Source organism: Loxodonta africana, chromosome 4 (assembly GCF_030014295.1).
Source record: "Loxodonta africana isolate mLoxAfr1 chromosome 4, mLoxAfr1.hap2, whole genome shotgun sequence".
Taxonomy (NCBI): Eukaryota; Metazoa; Chordata; class Mammalia; order Proboscidea; family Elephantidae; genus Loxodonta; species Loxodonta africana.
In genome coordinates, this window is record NC_087345.1 from 153,321,405 (window position 1) to 153,338,061 (window position 16,657).

The following is a 16,657-nucleotide window of genomic DNA, read 5'->3' on the forward strand; positions in this document are numbered from 1 at the left end:
CAGAGCTTCAGCTTAGGAAATAAGTTTTTTCAGGTTTTCAACTTTTTAATGAACTGCTGATTAAAATAAAGCAAAATGCTTTGTTACTACGTCTCTAGGGCATTCCTTACAACTGAGGAGTGTGGAGCAATGCCGACCAAACTTCAAAGGGCTCAGCATTTTCCAAATGTTTTTTCTATCAGAAATGTTTTTTCTATCAGAAATGTTTTTAGTAACCAAACTGCTTTGTGTGGCGTCGGTTTTGTAGGCTATGCATATGCCCTCTCATTTTTTAAATTTCTGCTTGGCAATTACCCAGTGTTTTAATCCCTACGTGGATGCAGAGGTAACGCATCCTAGAAGAATGGCTGGATGCAGGATCTTTTTCTCTTTGTGCCCTTTCTCCATTCCCCTACAATAAGTTAGGAAAGAACATAGTAGCCTGGGTTCTTTAATGTGATATGTCAGACATGTAAGAATGGTGCTGGGCATAACCCAGTGGATGGCAAACCTGAATCTGCTTCTGAATCACCTGGGAAGACACACACACACCCCAGGCAACATTCCAAACCTCCCGATTCAGGATCTGGGAGAAAGGGAGTACTCATACCATCATCTCCCTCGCAGCCTCCCGTTTTTAATTTGATTGTTCGTTCTGGACCACCATGAGATTATTTTTAAGCAAAAATTTCACAACTAGAAAAAAATTGGGGGAGGTAGGTGAAAGATGACACAACAGAAGTGAGTAGGGCCCTATTTGAAGCTCTGTGTGTGGTGCTGAGGACTTTGGTGTTTATGCCATAGTCAACAGAGTTTGTCAGATTTGATTTTTAGAAGTTTGGCTCTGGTGAGAATGTTGGAGGATACCCTCTCCTAGAAGCCACTAAAAACAGAGGCCTGTTTCTAGTTAGGAGGTTACTGCACTAGTTGAGGGAGGAGCTGAGGGTACTTGAAGCAGTACGAATAGAAAGAATGAAGGGACTCTGATGTGATGTGATTTAGTGTGTAGTAGAAAAAGTCCTTTGAGGACTAAGGTGCGCTTGACCCAAGCCATGGTATTTTCAATTGCCTCATATCCATGAGATTCTGGACATGTTCTCAGGAGGAACCAATCCCAGGAGAAGGACATCATGCTTCGTAAAGTAGAGCGTCAGTGAAAAAGAGAAAGACCCTCAAAGAGATGAGCTGACGCAGTGGCTGCAACAATGGGCTCAAACAAAGCAATGATTGCGAGGATGGCACAGGACCAGACAACGTTTGCTTGTTATACGTTGGGTCTCAATGGCACCTAACAACACATCAGCAACAAAGTGTGTGGGCAACTAACAACAACAAGTGTGTGGTCAAAGAGGTGAAGGAAAGGAAGAAGCATAAAATGACCCCCAGATTTCTAGTTTTGGTGGATTGAGTAGGTGGTGATGCTACTAACTGAAACAGGAAATACTGGAAGAGAAACAATTTGGGGGTGAGTTCAGCTTTGGAAATGCTAAATATCAGGTGCCAGCCGGAGATGGCAGGCAGCAGGCAGTTAGTAAAGCAGGTCTGGAGTTTGGGGTGGGGGGAGGACTCTGGGTTAGAGATGTAAATGTGGGCGCCATCAGCATGTAAATAGTGTTGAGAGTTTTGTAAGGAGGTGAGATTAACCCGGAGAGAGAGAGTTCAGAAAAAAGTGGAGACCTTGGACAGAGCTCTGCGGAACTTCAGAATTGAAGGGCTGGGCGAGAAAGACCAATCCCCGCTTAGTCTGTGGGAGGCCAGCCTCCTCAGAACCAGCTAATTTCTCCCCCTGCCATTGAGGTTGGGGCTATTTCAGGGCTCCAAAACCAGTTCAGTCAAATTCACTTGAACAGAAGCTCTAGACTCGTTGTGTGTGTGTGTGTGTGTGTGTGTGTGTGTGTGTGTGTGCTTTAAGTGAAAATTTACAAATCAAGTTGGACTCTCATACAAAAATTTATAAACACCTTGCTATATATTTATTCCTAATTGCTCTCCCCCTAGTGAGACAGCACACTCCTTCCCTCCGCTCTGTCTTTTTGTGTCCATTCCGCCAGCTTCTGACCCCCTCTACCCTCTTGTCTCCCCTTCAGACAGGAGATGCCAACATAGTCTCACATGTCTACTTGATCCAAGAAGCTCATTCTTCACCAGTATCATTGTCTATCCCATAGTCCAGTCTGATCCCTGTCTGAAGAGTTGGCTTTGGGAATGGTTCCTGTCTTGGGCTTAAGAAGCTGTAGACTCTTTACGGAGTCACAGATGCCATGACTCATCTGGAGCCAGACTAGACCCGTGGGGCCAGATAATCCCACCAGATTTCGTGTCCCTTCCTCCCTTTGCCCGAAATGCCAATTTCTCTGGTGTGTGTGCTTTGTGCTTCTCCAGGCCCCCTTCTTCCTCCCTCTAACCTTTCTTTGAGTCCTCCCCAGTGAGACCCAGAGCTCCATTCTGTTGGGAGCCATCTCCCCTGGATTCTCAGGTCCTACTGGCTCCATCTGAAAGATGGTTCCCCTGGGCTGCATTACGTGGTGGAGGCTTGTTTAAAAAATACAAATTCACCAGCCTACTCCAAAGATACCATTTAGGTCTGAGGTGTATGTGGAAACCCTGGTGGTGTAGTGGTTAAGTGCTACGGCTGCTAATCAAAAAAAAGATCAGCAGTTCAAATCCACCAGGTGCTCCTTGGAAACTCTATGGGGCAGTTCCACTCTGTCCTATAGGGTCGCTATGAGTTGGAATTGACTAGATGGCAATGGGTTTGGTTTGGTTTTTTGAGGTGTATGTCTTGGGGAGGGGAGGTCAAGAATCTACGTTTTTAGTAGGCTTTCCAGGTGATTTTGATGCTTTTGGGAAGCACTGCCCTGAAGAATCCTGTTTCTCAGAAACCCAGTGGAACATGAAGCTGCCTGTACAGCATCCTACATTCTGCTGGCTCCAAAGCAGCTTCAGCGACATCACTTTTCTCCTGCCTTGCCTTTCTCGTGCAGGGCACTTGCTACCCAGCTTTATCGTCGCTGTCCAGCTAGTCAGTCAGCCAGTTGCTGTGAATCAGTTCCAACACGGTGACTTCATATGTGTCAAAGTAGAACAGGGCTCCATAGGGTTTTCAATGACTGATTTTTCAAAAGTAGATCCACCAGGCCTTTCTCCCCAGGTGCCTCCGTGATGAATCGAACCTCCAGCCTTTCAGTTAGCAGCTGAGCATGTCAACCGTTTGCACCACCCAGTGACTCTGCCAGGGAAGTCACTCCCTCATATCTTTTGAGTCATACTGATTTAAAAGTGTTCCCTGATCTGTCATCATCCCAGGGGATTTCCGTGATCACGAATAAAATCAGGTAGGTGATGGACACCTCAAATCTAGTGATTTTTACTTTCACTCCACTTCAGCCACCCACACTCATGGCCATACTGTGAACCTTCGCGGGAACTCAGAGACGAATATCCTATTTCCTCTCCTATACTCCTCTCGTTTTGTTTCTTTACGCCTTGACACCTGCACTTCAACCTCATAGGGACCGCCAGTCTCTCAAAGAAGCCCCCCTTTTCCTTCTATCCAGCCTGGATCTGTGGTCACCACAGCAGCTTCATCTCCCATATCCTTTCCCCTCTGACAATCCAAAAAAAAAAAAAAAAAACCACTGCTGCAAGTCAATTCCAGCCCATAGGGTTTCTGAGGCTGTAAATCTCTGCAGAAGCAGACTGCCACATCCTTCTCCCTCGAAGCCACTGGGGGGTTAGAAGCACCGACCTTTCAGTTAACAGTTGATCACTTTAACCACTGAGCCACCAGGGCGCCTTTATCCACCCTCACATGTTTAGCCTTAAGTGCTTTCTACCATCGACCTTACTGACATCTTTACATGAGTGTTTCACAACCACTTTAAATTCAACATGTTCCAGACCAAAATAGTCATTTTCCTTCCAGCCTGCCCCCCACCTAACCTGTTGTTGTTAGGTGCCATACAGTTGGCTCCCACAGAGCAAAACGTGCCCGGTACTGCACCATCCTCACAATCATTGCTGTGTTTGAGCCCATTGTTGCAGCCACTTTGTCAATCCATCTCAGCGAGGGTCTCCCTCTTTTTACCAAGCACAGTGTCTTTCGCCAGTGATTGGTCCCTCCTGATAACATGTCCAAAGTAACCAAGATGAAGTCTTGCCATCCTGGCTTCTAAGAAGTACTCTGGGTGTATTTCCTCCAAAAAAAGATTTGTTCGTTCTTCTAGAAGTCCATGGTATAGTCAGTATTCTTTGTCAGCACCACAGTTTGAATGCATCAATTCTGCTTCGGTCTTCCTTTTTCATTGTCCACCTCCAAACCTACTCTCCCTCTACTTACAATCTTGGCTAAGGGGCAATTGTTTACTGCATCACACATGCTAGAACTCTGCAGCTATTCCAGACTCCTCCCTCTCTTTCCAGTCTATCACTGTTATCAGTCAATCCTCCCTCTTTGATATTTTTCATATTCAGATCTCCCCACTGCCACGGTGACTATCACTGCCCATTTCCTCATCCCTCACCCAAACTATTGTGAAAGTACCTAATTTATGGTCTTTTTGCTGTTTCACTTGTTTAAATCCACCAGCTGCTCCTTGGAAACCCTATGGGGCAGTTCTACCCTGTTCTGTAGGGTCACTATGAGTTACAGGTGACTCCACGGCAGTGGGTTTAGTTTGGTTTTTGGTTATAGTTATTATTTATTCGGCCAGTGCTATTACTTTAACCTGTGCTATTGTGTCTTTAAGGACCCCTGGTGGCGCAGTGGTTAAGTGCTCAGCTGCTAACAAAAAGGTTGGCGACTGGAACCCACCAGCCGCTTGAAGGGAGAAAGATGTGGCAGTCTGCTTCTGTCAATATTATACAGCCTTGAAAGCCCTGTGGGAAAATTCTGCTCTGTCCAATACAGTTGCTATGAGTAGGAACTGACTTAACAGGTTTTTTAAAAAATTATTTCTTTAAGGTTTTCTTTAAATTGACTCACTTTTTGTCCTAAACAATAATGTCTGATAAATCGTAAGTTTTAAGTATTAGTTATAGCTGTCCAATGCGCAATTAAAATAAATATACATCTATAAAAATATAATGTTCTTCCATGCATCACCTAAATTCATTCTTTATATACCCTGCATATCCATGAATGGGAAACCCTGGTGGCGTAGTGGTTAAGTGCTACGGCTGCTAGCCAAAAGGTTGGCAGATCGAATCCGCCAGATGCTCCTTGGAAACTCTGTGGGGCAGTTCTGCTTTGTCCTATAGGGTCGCTATGAGTCGGAATCGACTCGACAGCAGTGGGTTTGGTTTTTTTATATCCATGAATGAGTATCACACTTTGAGAAATGCAGCCATAGGCAATGGGAGCCACTAAAAGGTTTCAAGCAGGGAAAGAGCATGATCAGATCTGCATTTTATAAATATCCTCTGACAGCCTTAGTCACTTTGGACCGACTGCTAGCCAAAAGGTTGGCAGTTTGAATATACCAGCCACTCCTTGAAAACCCTGTGGGGCAGTCATACTCAGTCCTATAGGGTCGCTATGAGTCCGAATCGACTCAATGGCAACAGGTTAATAATAGCTATAAAGCCACTGCCTTTGAGTCCATTCCAACTCAGCGACCCTATAGGACAGAGAACTGCCCCACAGAGTTTCCAAGGAGCGCCTGGTGGATTAGAACTGCTGAACTTCTGGTTAGCAGCCATCATACTTAACCACTCTACCACCAGGGTTTCCAATAATAATAGATAAATTTCAAACTCCCTAATATGCTTCTGGAAGTAAGAATCAACTCAATGGCAACTAACAACAATGATGTAGTTTAAAAAAAAAAATCCTCCATGGTTGTAGTCTGGGCTCTCTACAGAAGCAAAACCAATTAAGTGTATATATAAATACATATAGAGAGATTTACTTCAAGGAAATGGCTCATGCAACTGTGGGGGAGTAGCAAGTCCCAAATCTGTGGGTCAGGCCGCAGGCTGAAGACTTCCGCAGGCTTACGTTGCAAGAGCTGGAGGTCAGGCTACAAGAAGAGTACAGGGTCCAGAGAGAACAAGCTTTGTAGAACATCCATGTATATACTGAGGCAGGCCACACCCCCAAGGAAACCCCCCTTTCTACTAATTCTCTGCTCACATTAGATCACAAAATGGAAGGTGATTTCATAGTGTCTGCCAAATCACTGAGAGTCGTAGCCTAGCCAAGTTGACACATAACATTAACCATCACAATGATCCAGCTTCGACTTTTTCTCTCTAATCTAGTCAGGAAAGATGCGCATCAGGGCTGTATCCTTTCACCATACCTATTTAATCTGTATGCTGAGCCAATAACCCGAGAAGCTAGACTATATGAAGAAGAACAAGGCATCAGGATTGGTGGAAGACTCAGTAATAACCTGCGTTATGCAGATGACACAACCTTGCTTGCTGAAAGTGAAGAGAACTTGAAGTACTTACTAATGAAGATCAAAGACTACTGCCTATAGTAAGGATTATACCTCAACATAAAGAAAACATAAATCCTCACAACTGGACCAATAAGCAACACCATGATAAATGAAGAAAAGATTGAAGTTGCCAAAGATTTCATTTTACATGGATCCACAATCAACACCCACGGAAGCAGCAGTAAAGAAATCAAAAGAGGCATTGCGTTGGGTAAACCTGCTGCAAAAGACCTCTTTAAAGTGTTGAAAAGCAAAGATGTCACCTTGAGGACTAAGGTGCGCCTGACCCAAGCCATGGTGTTTTAAGTCACATTATATGTATGTGAAAACTGGACAATGAATAAGAAAGACAGAAGAAGAATTAACACCTTTGAATTGTGGTGCTGGAGGAGAATATTAAATATAGGATGGATTGCAGGAACAAATCTGTCTTGGAAGAAGTACAACCAGAACGCTCCCTAGAAGCAAGAATGGCAAGACTACGTCTTACATACTTTGGATGTGTTGTCAGGAGACATGAAGGACATCATGCTTGGTAAAGTACAGGGTCGATGAAAAAGAAGACCTTCAACGAGGTGGATTGAGATAGTGGCTGCAACAGTGGGCTCAAGCATAACAATGATTGTGGGACGGGCAGTGTTTTGTTCTGTTGTACATAGAGTCGCTATGAGTAGGAGCCGACTTGATGGCACCGAACAACAACAACGATCTAGTCTCCAGAAGTTATTGTCTGTATCCTTCAGCCATATAGCCATTCTGAGCCTTAAAGATCTCCTGGCTCACCCTTCTCTTTCTTTGCTAGCGTCTTGGCGAGTGCTATTCCTTTGCCTGTACTCCTTCATCCACTCTGCCCCCCTCTGGCAAATGATAATTAAACCAGTAAGATTCAGCTTCAAAAGGCTTCCCTCTGAGTAATTCTCTGGCTACTCTGGGGAGAATGGCCACCCTATCTGTGGTAGGAAAAGTAGTGGCCACCCAAAGATGTTCACATTCTAACCCCTAGAATCTATGAATTCGTTACCTTACATGGCAAAAGGGACTTTGCAGATGTGATTAAGGATCTTGAGGTGGGGAGATTATCCTGGATTATCTGGGTGGTCCCAATGGAATCATAAGGGTTATTATAAGAAGGAGGCCAGAGCGTCAGAGAAGGAGACGTGATGACAGAAGCAGAGGTCAGGGTAAGTTGGAGCCATGAACCGAGAAATTCAGGAAGCCTCTAGAATCTGGATAAAGCAAGGAAACAGATGCTCACCTGGGGCCTCCAGAAGGAACACAGCCCTGCCTACTCATTTTGGACTACTAATCTTGAGAACTGTAAGATCCTAAATTTGTGTTGTTCTAAGCCACTAAATCTGTGGTAACTTGTTACAGCAACAATAAGAAACCAATACATCATCCTTTGGGTACCCCTCTGTACTTCATACAGTCCACATTATAGAATCTACCCTGCCAATTTGCCATTATTATTTCACAGACCTAATTTCTCTCCCACACCCCACACCAAATCATGAGCTCCTTGTAGAGACTACGCCTTGATTATCTTTGCCTCCCCAATGCCCAGCACATTGTCTAGTAGGAATCCAGGAGCGTGACATTCAGGGATAAAGAGACCTTTAAGAAAGTGGGAGCCCACATTATTAAATGCTACAGAAAGGCAAAGTAAGAAAAGGATTGAAAATAGATCTTTGGATATGATCATTGAGATAGGATCATTGAGATACCTGGAGGCTTTGGGGAGGGTTTATGTGCAGGGACTGGGGGAGAAGACAGTATATAGTGGGCTGACAGAGAGCCAGTGGGAGCTGAAAATGACTGAAGCGTGTTGTAGAAGGGAAGGAAGAAGAGAGGACATTTACTTGACCAGGAAGAGAAGGGTTTTGTTTTGTTTTTATACAACATGGAAAGCTTTGAGTAGGTATGTAAGCTGAAGGGAGGAGTCAAGGCAGAGGAAGAGACTAAAGATGAGAATGAGGTTATTGTTGTTAGGTGGCCTTGAGTTGGTTCTGACTCATAGCAACCCTATGTGCAACAGAACAAAACACCATCCTGTCCTGCACCGTCATCACAATCTTTGCTATGTTTGAACCCATTGTTGTAGCCACTGTGTTGATCCATCTCGTTGAGGGTCTTCCTCTTTTTCACTGACTCTCTACTTTACCAAGCATGATGTCCTTCTCCAGGGACTGGTCCCTCCTGATATCATGTCCAAAGTAGGTGAGATGAAGTCTCACCATCCTCGCTTCTGCGGAGCATTCTGGCTGTACTTCTTCCAAGACAGATTTGTTCATTCTTTTGGCAGACCATGGTATACTTAATATTCTTCACCAACACTGTGATTCAAAAGCACCAATTCAGAGCAGAGGAAGAGACTAAAGGTGAGAAAGAGGAGGGGATGACATATGGAATAAGATCCTAAAGGGACAAAGGAGGACAGGGAATCTGGAGTATGTGTGGAGTCAGGAAAGGAAGCAAGGATGAATGATCTCTGGTAGCTAAGTCTTTAGTTGGCAGATTCTATAATGTTCGTTTTGTGTCTGTCTTCCTCACTAGACTGCGAGCTCCATGAAGGCAGGGACCATGGTCGTATTTTCAACACAGTAATAACAGTTGGTATTCAAAATGATTGACATGTGCCAGGCATTGTTCTAAGAGCTTTGCGTATACTAATTCATTTAATCTTCATAACAACCCTATGAAGTAGGTATCATTATTACCCCCATTTTATAGATGAGGAAATTGAGGCACAGAGAGGGCATATTTGTTTCCTAAGACTGCCGTAACAAAGTACCACACACTGAGTGGCTTAAAACCTCAGAAATTTATTGTCTCAGAGTTTTTGAGGCTAGAAGTTTGAATTGAGAGTGTTGGCAGGACCATGCTCTCTCTGAAGACTCTTGGGGAAGATTCTTGTCTCCCTGGTTTGAAGCTGTAATTTCTGCCTCTATCAACACATGGCTGTCTCTCCCTTCTTAATAAGGAAACTACTTATACTGGAGGTCACTGAGTGGTGTAAACAGTTTGTGCTCTACTACTAATTGAAAGGTTGACAGCTTGAAACCACCTAGCAGTGCCATGGAAGAAAGATCTGGCAATCTGCTCCTGTAAAAATTACAGCCAAGAAAACACTATGCAGCCCCGTTCTACTCTGTGACACATAGGGTAGCCATGAGCTGGAATTGACTTGACAGCAATGGATTTGGGTTTTTTTAGTACTCATATTGGATTAGGACCCACCCTACCTCAGGATTACCTCATGCTAACTTAGCTGATAGCACCTTCAAACATCCGGTCACATTCAGAGGTTCCAGTGATTAGATTTCAATGTATCTTTTTGGGGAACAAGATTCAGTCTCTAACAGAGGGTACGTTACTTGTTCAAAGTCATAGAGGTATAGAGGACTATACAGTCTGTCTCCCAAATCCATGCCCAAAGATGAAAGTACTCAGTAAGTAGTTGTTAAGTGAGTAATAGCTTCTCATTATGCTCCCCAATAAGTGGCAGGATGGATTTCCCTGCCTGGGTCTCTATTTCTCCCCTGTTCTAAAATGGCACCATTAGCATTATCCTCCCACAAAAATGAGGCTTGGATGAAATGGTAGTGTCTGCTAGACCAAGGTTGAAGCCACAAAGCTTCCTGGGTTGTTTCCCCTAAACCTGTATGTAGAGGCAAGAAACTGAACTCTCAGTTCTATTAGGGCGACAGCACCTTCCCAGAATCTCTCTCTTCCCTCCTCTTCACTCTCAGTCCAGGCCAGAACCAGTGGAATCACTAGGTGATTCCTTGATTCCCAGCAGGTTACAGGAATGGTAACTAGTGCCACTCCTTCTCCCCTACTCAGGCCTTGCAGACCTAGAATTGTCTGACCGCAGGCCTTTCGGCCACAGGGCAAGAACTTGACTGAAAGGGAGAGTTCCAAGGAGGAAGGCAGAAAACCTCAATCAGGACCAGGAGAGCATGAGGTAATAGGTTCAAAGCCTAGGGAGGCCAGAGAACCTGGGAAGGCACAAGCAGGCCTTGGCAGATCCGGGTTGGGGGGTGGGGGAAGCAAAATGGTCTGGACTATATCTCAAGGTAGGACCTGTACCTGGAACCACTTGTTCTCTGTGCCCTTGCAGCCAGCGGTTTGCAGGTGGGCTGGTTCTGTAAGGGAGCAGGGATGTTAAGGTCAATTTTAGGCCTGCATCTTGGTCTTTAGGGGACCCTCTCTGATTTCCCTCAGGGCCCTGTCTAGGTTTATTCTTATAATTACACATCTTTGCAGATCAATTTAACTCTTCCAAGAACAAAGGTTTCAGATCCCCACCTGTATAAGAGAAACTGACTGTTTTGTTTTTTTTTTCATGTTCCGAGATTTCCAAGTGACCCAAATCCCAGTAAAAATGGAAATGGCTGAAATGCCAGAAAAAAAAATTTTCTTAATAAAATAAAAAATTTTATTATTTTATTAATTTTTTCTTACCTAACATAAATATGCTTTCTCCCTACTTGTTAATGTTGTTGCTGTCATTCTACCACTCTTGCCTAAAAAGCCAGCTTGACCATAAGTATTGTCATTGAGCAACTACTAGTTTTCAGGGACTGTACTTGGTGCTGGGACACTGTGAGCAAGCCAGAGTCTTAATCAATTAACAGGAATTACTGTAATATGAAGTGCTAAGTTGAGATCCCAGGGCTTTTTCTATTTTTGGGACGGTGTTATGGATTAAAGTATGTCCCCTGCAAAATACATGCTGGAATCCTAGTCCCTCCAACCCCTATACTGTTTGGAAAGAGGGTTTTCTTTGTTTTGTTAATTAGACCATATCCCAGTAGGATGAGTTCTAAATCTTAAAATTTCTGAGTTATAAAAAGAGCAGATTAGACTCAGAGGCCTGAGAGAGCTTGCATGGGCATGTGTGCTCATGTGCACACATGCATGTGCACACATACACACACACACAGGAAGACAGATGCCTTGTGAAGATGTCTATAAGCCAAGGAATGCCTGAGACTACCTAAAAGAAAGGAATTCATACAATCAAGACCCTGGCTTCGACTTTTAGTCAAATTTCTGTTCTTTAAAGCCACCCACTTGCCATATTCTGTTACTAAAGCTCCAGAAAACTAAGGCAGACGACAATCTATGGACCTTCTGGAAATAAGTGCATAATTGTGCCTACCTAGGCATTTCTGGAAAGAGGATTCCTAACTTTCACCATCTCCTCACAGGGGCCCATGACCCCGAAACTGAGCAATATGGTGGCAAGTGCTGTGAGATGGCAGAATTTGAACTATAAGGAGAAACTTGAAATGTAGGTAGTAAATTATTATATTAACTCATTAGTGTTATAGTAGTAATTTTAATAATTATCATTCACTTTAATTAATCACCTTTTTTAAACTTTGGTAAGACCATAGCTTTCTTGGGCAGGAAATAAGGAATTCAGTCATGAAATTGGCATTTCTGTGTTTGGTTTCTTCTGGAGGAGAGATTTAATTAATTATTTCAAAATGAAGGTCACTATATTCAGTAGACCGTAGTTAAGAAGTCCCCTCCACCATTACCGAACATTTTGATCACAGATTCTATAGGAGAATCCTGATCAAAAGAGGGAAAATGCAGAACGAGGGGTCAAATTCTCATGAAATCCAGATTTTCTGGAGCCACAGAGGCTGGATGAACCCCTGAAACAATTGCCCTGAGATAATCTTGAAACCTTAAACTAAAAATATCCCCTGAAGTCTTCTTAAAACCAAACAATAGTTTAGCTTAACTAGTAAAGAATGTCTACCTTGAGCATTATGCTCTTTTAAAATCTATCTATCTGGGGTCAAATTGACAAAAGTTATCATTTTTTCAATAATAACTTTAAGGGGCAGTGAGGTTCCATTAGGAGGAGGAACAACTCAGAAAAGGAGGGTGAGAATGGTTGTACAACTCAAAGAATGTAATCAATGTCAGTGAATTGTATGTGTAGAAACTGTTGGTGTTATGTTTTGAGTTACATGCTCAAAAACAACAACAAAAACAACATAAATTGTATACATATTGTCGTTGTCATTGTTCTTAGGTGCCATCGAGTCGGTTCCGACTCATAGCGACCCTATGCACAACAAAACGAAGAAGATCCCTCCTCCCTTCCCTTGGGTCTCCACAGGGCATAACCACATCCCTGTGTGGGAGAGTTGAGGGGGTGCTCTCCATTGAAATGCAATTAATAATCACCAATAAGGCCCTTTCTGAAATATTGACTCTGTGCCTCCCAAAATCCCACAAATCCCACTGCACTATGCTGTTTTGCCCAGTGAATTCTGCTTTTCTTAAGCACAGACATGATAACTTTGGTGCTGTAAAGTGATTTCCTTGCTTACACCCAGAAAATATCAAAGGCTATAAAATTAAGTATCCCTTTGTACTTTTGATACACGAAAGATGACACATACACAAAAAAAACTCATTTCTTTCATCGCATTTTCACATCCCTCTTTCTGCTAGCTCCACTGATTAAAATGAATGGGGATTTGCACATAATTTCAAAAAAGTCATAAATAACTACCTACTCCAAACCTGGGACCTTGAGTTAGTGCTTTATATGCATCCACTCTGGATCACTATTCAGCCCTCCACTCAAATACCCTGTTCCCTCTTCTTTTAAGAAAAGCTGTTCTTGCACTCAAGCCGGGTATCCTAATCCTATCCCAAACCAACCACCATTACTTCCAGCTTCCTGTCCTTCAGAGATTCTGCAATATAATAAATGCAGGATCTTGATTACCTTGGATCAGTTGCCTTTACATTTTTCTGGATAAAATATCATGACTCCTGCTGTCCTCAAGTGTTTACGATCATCTATCTGCATGCAGCCATATCCTAATGGATGATCACTGTTAGACACCAAACTCCGCCTGGTACTTTGAAGGAGGAGGTAAGAGAAGGGGGAAAGTGATGAAGGAAGAGATGCAGAAAAGACAGATTGAGAAGACATGTGTGGGGCTGTGTATTTCAGGCTTCCTGTCTATTTCCTGCTCTAGGAAATTATAAAATAACAATTGGTCCCAGAACTAACTCCTAAGCTAAGAAGAGTTCACTGTTCTCCAAGCAAAGGAGCAGCTATTTATTCACTTTCTTTGTTTCTCTTCACATAGCCAACACTTAATCCATGGCAGACTTTAGCCTTTGCCCCAAGATCTTCCTTAATCATCTCCTCTGGCCAGCAGCCACCTGGAAAAATAATTGCAAATTGAGTTGATCCTACCCAATTGTTACAGTCCTGCTTTGGCACTTACACTGAACCAGCAGTGTACTAGGCCTTATGCTGAAAGTGGCTCAGGAGAGGACTCTGCCTCAGGGCCTCAAGACTTATATTATACAGACAGGATACAACATGAGGAAGTAATGGGGGAAGCAAAAATCTGTTTTAACTGCCTTAGAGCACCTACATCTTAGTTATCTAGTGCTGCTATACCACAAATATCACAAGTGGATGGCTTTAACAAACAGAAAATTTTTTTCTCACAGTTTAGGAAGCTAGAAGCCCAAATTCAGGGTGGGTGCTGGCTCTAGGGGAAGGTTTTCTCTCTCTGTCGACTTTGGGGGAAGGTCCTTGTCTCTTCTGAGTTTCTGCTCCTGAGCAATCTTCGTGTGGCTTACCATCTCTCTTCCCATCTCTGCTTTGATACACCCTGCACTAATCCTGCCTCATTAACATAACAAAGACAACTCATTACCAAATAGAATTATAATCACAGGCATAGAGATTAGGATTTACAACATATATTTTGAGGGCATATAATTCAATCCATAATATTCTACCCTTCGGCCCCCCAAAATTCATGTCCTTGCCACTTGCAAAACACATTCACCCCATCGCATTATCAAAAAAGTCTTAACTCCAAGTTCAAAATCTCATCTTTTGAATAATCTAAATCAAACATGGGTGAGACTTTAGGCATGTTCCATCCTGGTACAAAATTCCTCTTCATCTGTGAACCTGTGAAATCTATACTACAAGTTATCTCTTTCCAAAGAACAATGGTAGTGCAGGCACAAGGTAAACATTTCCATTACAGATAGGAGAAATTGGAGAGAAAGAAGGGATAACGGGCACCAAGTGAGTCCAAAACCCAGCAGAAAAACTTATATTAGCGCTCAACGTTTGAAAAAAATCCTCTGTTCTTTGAGACCATCTGGGCAATGGCCCCACCCTCTAGACTCTAGGTGCTGGCCATGCCCCCTGGATTCTGGGAGGAGGCCCCTCAGTCCTGGGCTTCAGCTTTGCCTTCCAGGTCCTCTGGGAAGGCAACTCTGCTCCCTCAGCTTTAGGTGGCCCAATGGCATCACTAGGGTTGGTGTTACCCAGTGCGGTAACTCATCATGTCACCCCCCACCACAGACCTCTTCCCATACCAGATCTTCCTTAGTAATTTTTTTTTTGTGTGTGTAATGTTACTTGTAAATTGTAATTCCCATATATCACTCCTTTTCCATTTATTACTACTTCATTATCAAAAAAGTTATTGATATAGGTTACAGGTACTAATTGCCACAGTATTGTAGCCAAAATACCAGAAAATTTGACAAAATCAGTGCCTATAAAAAACAGCAGCAGCTATGAAAACAGTGTGTGCTTGCAGAGTGTACAGACAAAACCATGTGATTCAAAGCGTCATTGTAATTGGGTAATAATGACAGCTCTGACCAGAGTGCATTAGAAGATTCAAAAAGTAAATTGGCAGAGAGTTTTGGTATTGTGGATATATTGTTACATGTAAACTGGGCTTATAAAAAATATTTTTGTTGTCATTACTAACTACAGGGATAGTTTTATAAAAAATAATAAATTTTTGCTGAAATGCTGCACAAAAATTTTATAAAGAGTCATTTTGGTATCACCCCCTCTGACAGTGTCATCTGGTGCAGTCTGCACCCCATGCACCCCCCCCCCAGTGATGTCATTGAGGCAGCCCCATTCTCCTAGTTCATCTGAATGGCAACTCCGCCCCCTCAGCCCCAGCAGATTCTGTTCTTCTGCCCCTTAGGCATGGAAGCCCTGTCCTCTCAGTGTTGAGCAGTGGCCCCAACCCCCTGGGACACCTTAACTGCAGCCCACGTTCTGCAACTGAATTGGTGAAGATCTGACTCTTTGAAGCCTAGGAGGCTGTGGCCCCATACTTTGAGATCCAGGAAACCCTGGCCCCACCCTTTGAAACCAAGGAGGCCCTGCTTCCTGTGCTCTTTCCAACGGTTCTGCTAATCTCTGAGCTGCTCCAGGGATGGTTCTTTCCTTTTCTTGGATGTACCACAGATGTACCTCATTTGGCCTGTTTCCTGCCTGTAGAATTCTAAGAGGCAGACAGTGTCCTTTCCTTTCATTCTTTCTCTGTCCCCATCAGTCTAAGCTGATGAGTTTTCTGCTGTGGTAGTTGGTTAGATCCATCAGTCACAGGCTTAATCTCTTTAACAAAAACAAAAGATTGTGTAGCCATGTCCTTGGTCAACATTCTAGGACACATGTCTTTAGATTGTACAACAGAATTTTCCAAATCTTTAAGTTCTGTTTTCATTTTGCATAGTTCGTTTTTAAGTTCATCTCTTTACTCTTGCATTTTACTATAAGCAGCAAGGAGAAACAATGCAGCCCCTTTAAGATCTTCCTTAGAAATCTCATCAGCAAGATATCCAAGTTCATCTCTTACATGTTCTCCCTTCCACCAAACATTAGAATGTAATTCAGACAAGTTCTTTCCCATTGCTTAAGACACGTTGCCCTTCCTCCATTGTCCAATCACACGTTCATTATTTTCTTTTAAAACTTCACTGGAAGCACATCTAACATTCACATTTCTAGCAACATTCTGTTGCTGGTGCCGTATGTGTTCTCTAAGATGATACAGACTTTCTCTATGGTTCTCCTCACTTCCTTCTGAGCCCTCACCAGAATTACTTTTGATGCCCATAATTCTACCAATGATCTCTTCGAGGCAATCTAGGTTTTCACTATTAGGCACCTTAAAACTCTTCCAGTCTGTACGCATTACCCAATTCTAAAACGATTTCCACCACTCTTGGTACTAAATGTCTTGGGCTGGGCTCTCTAGAGGAGCAAAATTAGTGAAGAGTATATAGAAAATATATATAGAGAGAGATTTATTTCAAAGAAATGGCTCACATAGTTGTGGAGGCTGGAAAGTCCCAAATCCGTGGGCCAGGCATCAGGCTGGAGGCTTCTCCTGACTCAGGTGGTTGCA